The sequence below is a fragment of the Bubalus bubalis genome, chromosome 14, assembly GCF_019923935.1.
Source record: "Bubalus bubalis isolate 160015118507 breed Murrah chromosome 14, NDDB_SH_1, whole genome shotgun sequence".
Classification (NCBI taxonomy): Eukaryota; Metazoa; Chordata; class Mammalia; order Artiodactyla; family Bovidae; genus Bubalus; species Bubalus bubalis.
Window position 1 is genome coordinate 76,507,015 of NC_059170.1, and position 13,375 is coordinate 76,520,389.

A 13,375-nucleotide genomic window follows, 5' to 3' on the forward strand; every position below is an offset into this window, starting at 1 on the left:
CCATACTAGCCCCAGACTGCCTTCCCGACTTCCATTCTTGATTGCTGGCAGTACATGTCTTTATGGCTCCCCTCTCTGGAGGTATTCCTTCCATCAGTCTTCCCATTCCACCTCTGCAGTTAGGCTAAAGAGAAAGTCCCTCTGGTTCAGTGGTTCTCACATTTTAGGTGCATCTGAGTCACTTGGACGGGTTGTTAAAACAGATCTTTGGGTCCCAAACTATTGCCAAAATCTTGACTCTCTATGCATCAATGCCAAACAGAAATATAGAAACAGAGTTATAGAAGGAAGGAAAGAGTGGTTTTATTACATCATCAGGCAAAGGGGGAACACAGTAGGTCTCAAGAACTGTGTCCACCTCACTGGTGAGCAGGGAGAGGTCATAAAGTCAGGAAAGAGTATGTGATAAGGATCAAGATATTAGAGTCTTCTTTTCTTCTTCTGCAGTTTCAAAAGGGTGGGGTTGCTGACAAGATTAGGGTGTGTGCAGGGTCCTAGGTGGTCCTCTCCTAATCTTGAAGACCCCCTCTGGTCTCTTTAACCTTGCCTCAGGTGGTTTCCTTGCTGTTTCTCCTTTGATCAGCAACTATCCTGCCCTTTGGAACTCAGAGAAGGTCATGGAGGCGAGTCTTAGGTACAGAATGGGGGACAAAAAGACCTTCATGCCCAGGAGCCCCGCAGGGCCCTGTTACGTCTGTAGAAAACCCGAAGTTTCTGACTGAGGAAGTCTGAGGTGTGGCTCAAGAATCCATATTTTTGGTAAGATTCCATGTGATGCTGAAGCTGCTCATGTGAGGGCCACACTTTGAAAACTATTAAATACAGAATAGGTTTAATGGTGGTTACATGGTAGATGATTCATGTTAATAGTTACAAGGAAACATGAAAGAGATTACATGTTACTATCAATAGGTCTTGGTTTTAGATGCTAGATGGTAAAAGAAAGGCCACTCCCACTTTCATCCTCCCCAGAGCAAGGCTAGCCCTTGTCTCCCACGTGTAATTCAGGCAGAACTCTAGATATCCCTACGGTGTAGTGGGGAGGGGAGGGCTGCAAGGACTGGATGAAATTAAGCTTGTCAGCGACACCTCAGTAAGTGGCGACTGGTTTAATTTGACATCACGTTGCTAGGATACCGACCACTCTGATCAGAAGATCACAGCCTTCCGGCCCATTAAGGGGCTGGGAGAGAGAGGCGAGGGCGCTTGCGCAGCTCAAAAGGCGGCTCCAGGTAGGGTCTTCCCGGCACCTCTGCGGCCAGGTGAGCCGCGCCAGAGTAGGGGGCGGGGCAGAGCCGCCTGTGGGCGGCTGCTTCCGGACACGTGGCTGCGCTTGGACCCAATGAGGGAGCTTGACGTCACCCCCGCTTCCTCACCCTGGCAACGGGCGGGTGGCTACTTCCGGTGCTCTGAGGGCTCTGGGCTGATGCGGGTGAGTGTCCCTCCTCACGCTGTCCGCGCGGCTGCAGCCGCCGCGCGTTCTCTCTTCCCCGGCGCCGCGCGCTCCCCAGGACGTGCTCTCTGGGCCGGGGGCAGGCGGCGCGCAGGATGCTCCTCGCCGGGGGCGGTGCCGGTGGACGGGACCCGAGGCATGCCTCGTCTCCGAACCCTGGTCGCGCGTGGGGCCCGTCCCGGCGCCCGCTCCCAGCGGCTGCGGCCCGCGGTCTCCTCCCCTCTGCGGGGAAGGGGCCGTCTGTTTTTGGGAGGGGGTCCTGGCAGTCCTCACGCTCGGTGCGGTCTCGGGCTGCGGTTTCTCCGAGTTCCAGGTTGCGGGAGAGCCGGGAGTGTGCGCCCCGGTCGTGTGTGGCCGGTCGGGGCGGAGCAGCCCCGTAGTGTGTTAGAGCCCTGGTTAGAGCCCCGCGGCAAGTTAGCGTTTACTGCTGAGCTGGAGAAGGGAGAGGAAAGGACCGAGAGGATGGAGCAGGAGTAACCTGAGAGGAGGGTGGGGAACAGGAATTGGAGGTGCCTTGGAAATAGAGGGCATCGTATTTCCGGGAGGAGGGAGATCAGCTTCATTCGCCTCTGGAGGGGAGGGAGGGGAATGCAAAGTATTTTGGGGGACCGTGTGACTGGGATCACTGTACACGAAACTAAGGAATTTTTATACACTTGGGAGTTTAATAATTTTCTTTTGTGTTTGAATAAAGCTCGCCCCCCTCCCCACCCCGCACTTATAAAAAAGCAGTGCATGCTTATTAACGAATATTTGGAAAATGCAGAAATATTTAGGAAGAGATCATCTGTGATTCCACCAGCCCAGCATTTTGGTCTTTCTACGTTTTAAAAAATTGCAGATACTTAACCTACGTAAGATTATGAAAGTGAAAGTCGCTCAGTCCTGTCCGACTCTTTGCAACCCCATGGACTCTACAGTCCATGGAATTCTCCAGGCCAGAATACTGGAGTGGGTAGCCTTTCCCTTCTCCAGGGGATCTTCCCAACCCAGGATCGAACCCAGGTCTCCCGCATTGCAGGTGGATTCTTTACCAGCTGAGCCACAGGGGAAGCCCACTTAGGATTATAGTGTATATAACATACGATTTTCACTAAGAAGCATATGTTTTGTACATTGCATCTGTTGCATGGATTTTTTGAGATATTCGTAAAATTCCACCCTAAATTTCAGTGGCTTTTAGTATATTCACAAAGTTGTGCACCCATTATCAGTATCTAATTCCATGACGTTTTCATCACCTCCAAAAAAACTCTGTACACATTACAGTTGCTTCTCATTAGATCTCCTTTCCCCTTGTTCCCCCATCTTTTGGCAACCAGGAGTCTACTTGGTGTCTATGGATTTTCCTATTCTGGACATTTCATGTAAATGAAATCATACAATATCGGGCTTTTTGTTGTCTTGCCTTCTTTCACTCAGCATAGTGTTTTCAAGGTGCATCCACTTGTATTATGTATTAGGACTTAGCCTTCTTTTTATGGTCGAATAATATTCCTTTTATAAATATGCCACATTTTGTTTATCCATCATCAGTTGATGAACATTTGGATTGTTTCCAGTTCTTGACTGTTATGAATAATTCTGCTATAAACATCCATGTACAAGTTTTTGTGTGAACGCGTGTCTTCAGTTTTCTTAGCTGTATACCTAGGAATGAAATTGCTGGGTCATGTGGGAACTGTTTATCTTTTTGAGAACTGCCAGGTGTCTTCCAGAGTGGCCTGCACAAGCGGGATATAAGGGTTCTGATTTCTGCTTATCCTTGCTGGTATTTATTCTGTCTTTTTGATTATAGCCTTCTGTTGGTTGGGAAATGGCATCTTGTAGTTTTGATTTGCATATCCTTTATGTCTGATAATGTCGAGTATCTTTTCTTTGTGCTTACTGGCCCTTTATATGTCTTTGGAGAAATGTCCATTCAATTCCTTTGCCCATTTTTAAATTGAATTAAAAAATTTTTTAAAGAAAATTTTAAGTTGTATGAGTTCTGTATATAGTCTGGACACAAGTCCCCTTTCAGATTTGCAATATTTCTTCCATTCTATCCCCCCACCCCCTGCCATTTTGTGGAGTATCTTTTCACTTCCTTGAATGGTGTTCCTTGAAGTGCAAAAGTTAAAAATTTTGGTGCAGTCCCGTTTGTCTGTGGGTTTTTTTGTTGTTTGTGCTTTTGGTGTTATGTGTAAAATCATTGCCAAATCCAAGTTCATGAAGGTTTACTCTTTTTTTTTCCGTAAGTTTTATGTAGTTTTAGCTCTTACATTTAGGTCTTGATCTATGTAGAGTTAATTTTTGTATATGGTGTGAGGTAGGAGTCCAGTTTTATTCTTGTGTATGTGACTCTCCAGTTTTCCCAGCACCATTTATTGAAAAGACTGTCTTTTCCCCATTGAATGACCTTTGGCACCTTAAAAAAAAAAAAAGTTGACCATAAATACATAGATTCTCTAAGTTAGGTATTTAAGTCACTCCGAGATTTTTGTTTTTCTAAATTATCCTGTGTTAAACACAGCTTAAAAGGCATAAAGCTTTTTCTATATTTAAAATTATTTTGGTAGAAAGTGTCCTCAGAAGTGGAATTACTGGGTTAAAGATAAAATAAGTATGTTTTGAAGCTTATTTAATGAGGAATTAAAGCTTCAGTCTCATAATAAGAGCAACAAAACGCTTCATCAGCTGCTATAGCTTAAGGGCTGGATTTCTTTAAAAGCCTTTGCTGTAAGATGAATGGATTCCATGACTTCCTTCCTCCTTCAACTGCTTCTAAAAGGCTCAGTAAACCTAGAGTGAAAACCTTCAACACCAGAGGCAAACACGACATGTGGTAGTCTTCTAAATGGCTGAAAAAAAGAGAAATAGTGTCATCATATGCCGTAGGAATATGAAACAGTATTTGAGAGAAATGGAGTCAAGATTTAGACCTTAAATCAGTGCCATGAAAGTCCCTGGAGCAAAAACAGTGTTTTATTCTGAATTTCTCTTCTGGCCTTGATAATCAAGTTAACGTACATTCATCTTGTTCACAGAGACAGCGAACTTAAATCTTCTCTTTTAGTAAATCAGTTCAGTTCAGTTGCTCAGTCCTGTCCGACTCTTTGCAACCCCATGAATCGCAGCACGCCAGGCCTCCCTGTCCATCACCAATTCCTGGAGCCTACCCAAACCCATGTCCGTTGAGTCAGTGATGCCATCAAGCCATCTCATCCTCTGTCATCCCCTTCTCCTCCTGCCCCCAATCCCTCCCAGCATCAGGGTCATTTCCAATGAGTCAGCTCTTCCCATGAGGTGGCCAAAGTATTGAGTTGCAGCTTCTGCATCAGTCCTTCCAATGAACACCCAGGACTGATCTTTAGGAAGGACTGGTTGGATCTTCTTGCAGTCCAAGGGACTCTCAAGAGTCTTCTCCAACACCACAGTTCAAAAGCATCAATTCTTTGGCACTCAGCTTTCTTCACAGTCCAACTCTCACATCCATACACGACCACTGGGAAAACCACAGCCTTGACTAGACGGAACTTTGTTGGCAAAGTAATGTCTCTGCTTTTTATATGTTATCTAGGTTGGTCATAATTTTCCTTCCAAGGAGTAAGCATCTTTTAATTTCATGGCTGCAATCACCATCTGCAGTGATTTTGGAGCCCCCAAAAATAAAGTCTGCCATTCTTTCCACTGTTTCCCCATCTATTTCCCATGAAGTGATGGGACCAGATGCCATGATCTTAGTTTTCTGAATGTTGAGCTTTAAGCCAACATTTTCACTCTCCTCTTTCACTTTCATCAAGAGGCTTTTTAGTTCCTCTTCACTTTCTGCCATAAGGGTGGTGTCATCTGCATATCTGAGGTTATTGATATTTCACCTGGCAGTCTTGACTCCAGCTTGTTCTTCCTCCAGCCCAGCGTTTCTCTTGCTGTACTCTGCATGTAAGTTAAATAAGCAGGATGACAATATAAAGCCTTGACGTACTCCTTTTTCTATTTGGAACCAGTCTGTTTTTCCACATCCAGTTCTAACTTGCTTCCTGACCTGCATGTAGGTTTCTCAAGAGGCAGGTCAGGTGGTCTAGTATTCCCATCTCTTTCAGAATGTTCCACAGTTTATTGTGATCCACATAGTCAAAGGCTTTGGCATAGTCAATAAAGCAGAAATAGATGTTTTCTGGAACTCTCTTGCTTTTTCCATAATCCAGTGGATGTTGGCAATTTGATCTCTGGTTCCTCTGCCTTTTCTAAAACCAGCTTGAACATCTGGAAGTTCAGGGTTCACGTATTGCTGAAGCCTGGCTTGGAGAATTTTAAGCATTACTTTACTAGCGTGTAAGATGAGTGCAGTACAGTTCAGTTCAGTTCAGTTCAGTTGCTCAGTCGAGTCCAAGTCTTTGCGACCCCATGAATCGCAGCACGCCAGGCCTCCCTGTCCATTACCAACTCCTGGAGTTCACTCAAACTCATGTCCATCGAGTCTGTGATGTCATCCAGCATCTCATCCTCTGTCGTCCCCTTCTCCTCCTGCCCCCAATCCCTCCTAGTATCAGAGTCTTTTCAAATGAGTAAACTCTTCACATGAGGTGACCAAAGTATTGGAGTTTCAGCTTTAGCATCAGTCCTTCCAAAGAACACCCAGGATTGATCTCCTTTAGAATGGACTGGTTGGATCTCCTTCCAGTCCAAGGGACTCTCAAGAGTCTTCTCCAACACCACAGTTCAAAAGCATCAATTCTTCAGTGCTCAGCTTTCTTCACAGTCCAACTCTGACATCCATACATGACCACTGGAAAAACCATAGCCTTGCCTAGACAGACGTTTGTTGGCAAAGTAATGTCTCTGCTTTTGAATGTGCTATCTAGGTTGGTGAGATGAGTTGTGTGGTAGTTTGAGCATCCTTTGGCATTACCTTTCTTTGGGATTGGAATGAAAACTGACCTTTTCCAGTCCTGTGGCCACTGCTGAGTTTTCCAACTTTGCTGGCATATTGAGTGCAGCACTTTCATAGCATCACATTTCAGGATTTGAAATAGCTCAACTGGAATTCCATCACCTCCACTAGCTTTGTTTGTAGTGATGCTTTCTAAGGCCCACTTGACTTCACATTCCAGGATGTCTGGCTCTAGGTGAGTGATTACACCATTGTGATTATCTGGGCCGTGAAGATCTTTTTTATACAGTTCTTCTGTGTATTCTTGCCACTCTTCTTAATATCTTCTACTTCTGGTTGGTCCATACCATTTCTGTCCTTTATTGAGCCCATCTTTGCATGAAATGTTCCCTTGATATCTCTAATTTTCTTGAAGAGATCTCTAGTCTTTCCCATTCTGTTTTCCTCTATTTCTTTGCATTGATGGCTGAGGAAGGCTTTCTTACCTCTCCTTGCTGTTCTTTGGAACTCTGCATTCAGATGGGTATATCTTTCCTTTTCTCCTTTGCTTTTTGCTTCTCTTCTTTTCACAGCTATTTGTAAGGTCTCCTCAGACAGCCATTTTGCTTTTTTGCATTTCTCTTCCATGGGAATGGTCTTGATTCCTGTCTCCTGTACAATGTCACGAACCTCCGTCCATCATTCATCAGGCACTCTGTCTATCAGATCTAGTCCCTTAAATCTATGTCTCACTTCCACTGTATAATCATAAGGGATTTGATTTAGGTCATACCTGAATGGTCTAGTGGTTTTCCCTACTTTCTTCAATTTAAGTCTGAATTTGGAAATAAGGAGTTCATGATCTGAGCCACAGTCAGCTCCCGGTCTTGTTTTTGCAGACTGTATAGAGCTTCTTCTTCTTTGGCTGCAAAGAACATAATCAATCTGATTTCAGTGTTGACCATCTGGTGATGTCCATGTGTAGAGTCTTCTCTTGTGTTGTTGGAAGAGGGTGTTTGCTATGACCAGTGCATTCTCTTGGCAAACCTCTATTAGCCTTTGCCCTGCTTCATTCCATACTCCAAGACCAAATTTGCCTGTTACTCCAGGTGTTTCTTGACTCCTACTTTTGCATTCCAGTCCCCAATAATGAAAAGGACATATTTTTTGGGTGTTAGCTCTAAAAGGTCTTGTAGATCTTCATAGAACCGTTCAACTTCAGCTTCTTCAGCATTACTGGTACCCAGTTTAAAAAAAAATAAAATACAAAAGGTTATTAGATAGAGAAAAATCAAGTTTCCCTTTCATCCTTGCCCCTCCCTCTTCTCTAGTCTCCCAGTACTCTTAGAGGGATTTGTGGGACTATTGTTTGTGTCTGTGTTGGCTAGTTCATATATGAAGTATCTTTGGAGAGGGTATATACAACATTATACATTTTAAGGCTCTTGATGCTTTCTAACACATTCCATTTCAAAATGGTTACATCAATTTTTGATGGCAGTACAGTGCTAGTTTTTTTTTCTTTTTTCGTATTTCTTTGAATATTCTTTCTTTAATATTGGCTATCCAGTTTATATTTCCTCTTTTATATATTGCCTGCTCATGTCTTTTGGCATGCTATTTGTCTTGATTGGCATTGTCCTTTATGAGATTTACTTTGGCAGCCTTTTGTAGATGATTGTTTTATGACAGCATGGATTTGGGGAGAAAAGTTAATATGCTTTCTGTAACACGCTAAGAGGTATGTGAGCTGAGCAAAGGTCAAGGCAGTAGGAAAAAGGAAGTTAAATGCTTGAGAAGAAATCTGTAGGATTTGGAAACTGGGCAGAGTCCAAGATGACAATAAGGTGAATTAGGAAAGGATTGGGCTATTAATAGTAATGTGTAATGTAGAAAGAATTAGATTTCTGGGGAAAGGTGAATTTCTTTTGGGTAGGCTAAGAGTCTGGAGGATCCAGGTTGAGCTCTTCAGGAGACTTATGGCTAGAGCTTAAGAGACAGTTAGGAATCATCTGGTTTACTGAGGGGATCATTTTGAAAGCTTGATACTGAATGAAGTTGCTGAATTGGCATTTTAGACTTAAGCCTTTGGACATTCTGTTTGAAAGTCAGGCAAGAAAACAAAGCTGGGAGCGGTCATCAGAGGGGCCTTGAAGAACTAGGATAGTTGATTGGCCTGCTTGCCAAGGAGAACAGGACTTCTAGAGAATCAAAGGTTGCAAGCTGAAGACTATGTTCAAAGACGCCATTAGGTTTAGTAACTTGGAGAAGATACATCTTACAGGTAAAGATACAATTTATTGGGAAGGAAAAAATACACCCTCCCCCTGCAACAGTTTTATTAAGATAAAATTCATTTATCATATTGTTACCTATGTAAAGTGTACAATTCATTGGTAGTTATTGAGACTAAATACCATGCAACCATGACCACAGCCAATTTTAGAACATTTTTATTGCCCCTCCCCCAAAGAAATCCTGCCCCCATTAGCAGTCACTCCTCAACTCCCCTCTGTCCTTCCAGCCCAAGTCAGCCACTAATCTACTTTCTATCTTTTTAGATATGCCTACTCTGGACATTTCATATAAATGGAAACATATGTGGCCTTTTGTGCCTTACTTCTTTCATTGTGAAACATATGTGGCTGGTTTTGTCTGACTTCTTTCATTGTTTTCATGGTTCATTCATGCCATAGTGTGTATCAACCCTCCATTCCTTTTTATGGCTCTATAATGTTCCATTGTCTAAATATACCACATTTTGTTTAACCAAGGTCTGCTCATGGACATTTGAGTTGTTCCCACTTTTTGACTGTTATGAATAGTTCTGCTATAAACATCCATGTACAAGTTTTTATGTGGATGTATTTTCAGTTCTAATGAATATATACCTAGGAGTGGAATTGCTGGGTCATGTGGTGACTTTGGGCTTCCCAGGTGGTGCTGGTGGTAAGGAACTTGCCTTCCAATGCAGGAGACATAAGAGATAGAGGTTCAATCCCTGGGTCGGGAAGATCCCCTGGAGGAGGTCATGGCAGACCACTCCAGTATTCTTGCTTGGAGAATCCCCTGGACAGAGGATCCTGGTGAGCTACAGTCCATGGGGTCACAAGGAGTCAGACACTACTGAAGCAACTTAACACACTCACACACACACACACAGTAACTTTATGTTTACTTTTCAAGCTACTGTTGCAGACGATGGATACATTGCCAGTGTTTTTTATTTTTTACTTATTTTAATATAAATTTATTTATTTTAATTAGAGGCTAGTTACAATATTGTATTGGTTTTGCCATACATCAACATGAATCTGCCACGGTGTACACGTGTTCCCCATCCTGAACCCCGCTCCCACCTCCCTCCCTGTACCATCCCTCTGGGTCATCCCAGTGCACTAGCCCCGAGCATCCAGTATCATGCATCGAACCTGGACTGGCAATTCATTTCACATATGATGCCAGTGTTTTTTAGATATAATAAAATGAATTTTAGTACCATCACCGATAGGAAGTTGCAAAATGTCCATATTCAGACTTATCATTCAGGAACACAGGCATTATAAAAATGATGCATAAAATTGTTTTCTGTTGTGTAAAGCTATAACATGCTTATGCATCTTTGATTGGAAACCTTTTGTGTTGATTGTTATCTCAAAGACTTAGCTGAAGTGTTAAACATTTTCCTTATGGATCAATATATTGATGCGAATGTGATTCATCCATTTCAAATAATTATTTGTAATAATGACTACCAATGTGATAAAAATATCACAGGGATATCTGATGTCAATCTACATGATTTATTTTTTACTCCTTAGTTTCAACTGTAGGGATCAAATAACAATTTTATTTTTTTTTAATTTAGGATTATCTGTGGTTTGTGTGGCCCTAGAAGTTCAAGATCCAGAAAAACAAAACTAAAATACTGACCTCTCAGCCAGTATTGTTGACGGGTCGTGTTTTTGTCTGTTCCTTCTCTATGTGGGTTGAGTGTTGAGAACCTTCAGAATGTGACATTTCTCCTCTTACTGAAGTGGGATCTCATTGGCTTGCCCTATTTTGAGACCTGAACTTGGCTAGTTATCTTGTGTTCTCATAAAGAAATAAATGAATGAAAACAATTTTTGTTTTTAAGTAATACATTCAGATTGTTCAAAATCAAAAAATGCACAATGGTGAATAGTGGAATTTGCATTTCACCTTTGTCCACCAGTCACCCAAGTCTTTTGGTAACTACTGTTGTGCTAATTTTTGATATATTCTTCCAGATTGCACTTTGCGTATATATTTAGTTGTATTATTTTTTCTTGTCTCCCTCAAAATATGGTACTGCATACGTTTCTGTACCATGCCTTTTTTGCTTACCAAAATATCTTCAACATTGGTTGTTTCATATTTGTGTATCAATAAAGTTCTCATTTTTTCTAAGAGCTGCTTTTATTTTTAACTACTTTTTTATCAAGACATACTGTTGGCCTATATCTTTACCATTACAGACTACCCTTCAGTGTATGTTTGTAATTTTGGTTGATTTTACCAAATTGACCTTGTTATATTATTCTGTGCTACTCCTTGCAACATGTGAGAATGACTCTTTAACTTGGCCAGTCCAGCTGATACGTGAGTGTGGTTTTATTTTGCCTTTTTCTTTTGAGTGAGGTTTAGCATCTTTTGATCTGTTTAAGTTGTTATATAGTTCTTCTGTAAAATGGGATTTACTCCCTTGCCCCCTTCCACCTTTTGTGTCTTTTTTGGGACATTTGCTGGAGTTCTATTACGAATGTCAGACTTTTAATGGGTTCTGAGTTAAACAAGAACTGATGTGGGAGTAGAAATTGCTTCATTTCTAATTGAATTAAAAATATTCCAGTAACCATTGGAAGTGGAGGCCAGAGTTGTGCATTGGCTAGCCTGTCTACTTGAGTTCCTTTCCCAGTGCTGCAGAACTTTGGGGCCAGCAGTTTTGGAGGAGTTTAGAGAGATGACATGGTTTGTTAAATAAATAAATTTCAACTAGTCTCTGAGAGATGGTATATTGCTTAAGAAACAGCATATTTATTCATCTTCCACATTTAATTTTTTTCAGACAAGCTTGAGAAGCAAGCAAATCTCTCACATACATTAAAAATGCCTATTACATCAAACCTTATTTGTTATAATATGTAGATGTTCTAATTTGTTATTCATGAAAAAAAATGCATCTGATGACAGTGAGTCAGAGAAGGTTTTATAACTCATACTGCTTGGATATGTTTTCATTTGAACTGAAGCTTTGAATTTTCCGAAGCCTGAGTTTTCACGCAGCTGTTTGTGGGTCTAGTGGGCCCAAGCTCATTTCATGACTTGGTCAGGCATCATGGCCTATATAGACTGGAAGATAAACTGCTAATCATTTAAACTGACTTTGTCAACTGACACAGAAATAAATAGTAACCTATCTCAGAAAAATAACCAAAGTCAAATAAAGGTAACTGAGGCAGACCCTTGTGAAGCAGTTGGAAGAAAATCCATCCTCAGAGAGATACTTATCACTACAAAACAAAAGCAGGCATTATAACTTACTGTTATTTAATAAACTTCAGCACTCTTTTATAATCAAAATTTATGATATATGTAAACATTTGAATACAACAGCAAATTATATCTATATGATTTTAAATTATTTGTCCTTTAAAATAAGTGATACATAATAATAATTAAATGGATTCTTTTTAACCAGGAATTAAAGGAAGTTAAAATACGATATTGGGCTTCTCAGGTGGTGTTAGTGGTACGGAACCTGCCTGCCAATACAGGAGACATAACAGATGTGGGTTCAGTCCCTGGGTCGGGAAGATCCCCTGGAGGAGGGCATGGCAACCCACTCCAGTGTTCTTGCCTGGAGAATCCCATGGACAGAGGAGCCTGGCGGGCTACAGCCCATGGGCTTGCAAAGAGTCACACAGGACTGAAGTGACTTACCATGCATGCATGCACACACAGAGTACCATACTGCAGTGCTTCCAGACCATCTCCTGTGTGAAGAACCAACTTAAAAATCTTTCAATCCATTGTTGACCATTGCTTTCATAAAATGCAAAAACAAAACAGAATACCACATAAATCTCAAAAGAAAACTGTGAAAGATAAAAGTAAAAGCTCATATTTTTATCTGATGTAGCAGATAAAATTATTTCAAAAATATAATTATACCACTGGAAGATGTAAGTTTTAGAGTGAATTAATGTGCCTTTTGTACTTCGAGTCTTTTCCCTGTGAATCTCCAGTTTTTAGAGATGGTTTTAATTCTGTTTTATTAAATAGATTATCAGATCAGATCAGTCGCTCAGTCATGTCCGACTCTTTGCGACCCCATGAATCGCAGCACGCCAGGCCTCCCTGTCCATCACCAACTCCCGGAGTTCACTGAGACTCACGTCCATCGAGTCAGTGATGCCATCCAGCCATCTCATCCTCTGTCGTCCCCTTCTCCTCCTGTCCCCAATCCCTCCCAGCATCAGAGTCTTTTCCAATGGGTCAACTCTTCGCATGAGGTGGCCAAAGTACTGGAGTTTCAGCTTTAGCATCATTCCTTCCAAAGAAATCCCAGGGCTGATCTCCTTCAGAATGGACTGGTTGGATATCTTTGCAGTCCAAGGGACTCTCAAGAGTCTTCTCCAACACCACAGTTCAAAAGCATCAATTCTTCGGCACTCAGCCTTCTTCACAGTCCAACTCTCACATCCATACATGACCACAGGAAAAACCATAGCCTTGACTAGACGAACCTTTGTTGGCAAAGTAATATCTCTGCTTTTGAATATGCTATCTAGGTTGGTCATAACTTTCCTTCCAAGGAGTAAGCGTCTTTTAATTTCATGGCTGCAGTCACCATCTGCAGTGATTTTGGAGCCCAGAAAAATAAAGTCTGACACTGTTTCCACTGTTTCCCCATCTATTTCCCATGAAGTGATGGGACCGGATGCCATGATCTTCATTTTCTGAATGTTGAGCTTAGGCCAACTTTTTCACTCTCTACTTTCACTTTCATCAAGAGCCGTTTTAGTTCCTCTTCACTTTCTGCC

General features: G+C 41.8%; 1 protein-coding gene across 7 annotated transcripts in view; it reads left to right on the plus strand.

The window, feature by feature from the left end:
• Nucleotides 1–1,240: 1,240 nt before the first annotated feature.
• Nucleotides 1,241–13,375, plus strand: part of TASP1 (taspase 1) — a 278,804-nt gene continuing 266,669 nt past the window's right edge. For 4 of the 7 annotated variants that reach the window (XM_025264568.3, XM_006051319.4, XM_044928289.2 and 1 more), the window contains exon 1: nt 1,281–1,432. The gene's annotated coding sequence lies outside the window, so the exon portion shown is untranslated. Of the gene's footprint in view, nt 1,433–13,375 lie in introns of all 7 variants that reach the window. The other 3 variants (XM_044928288.2, XM_025264569.3, XM_044928287.2) reach the window with 3 other exon arrangements.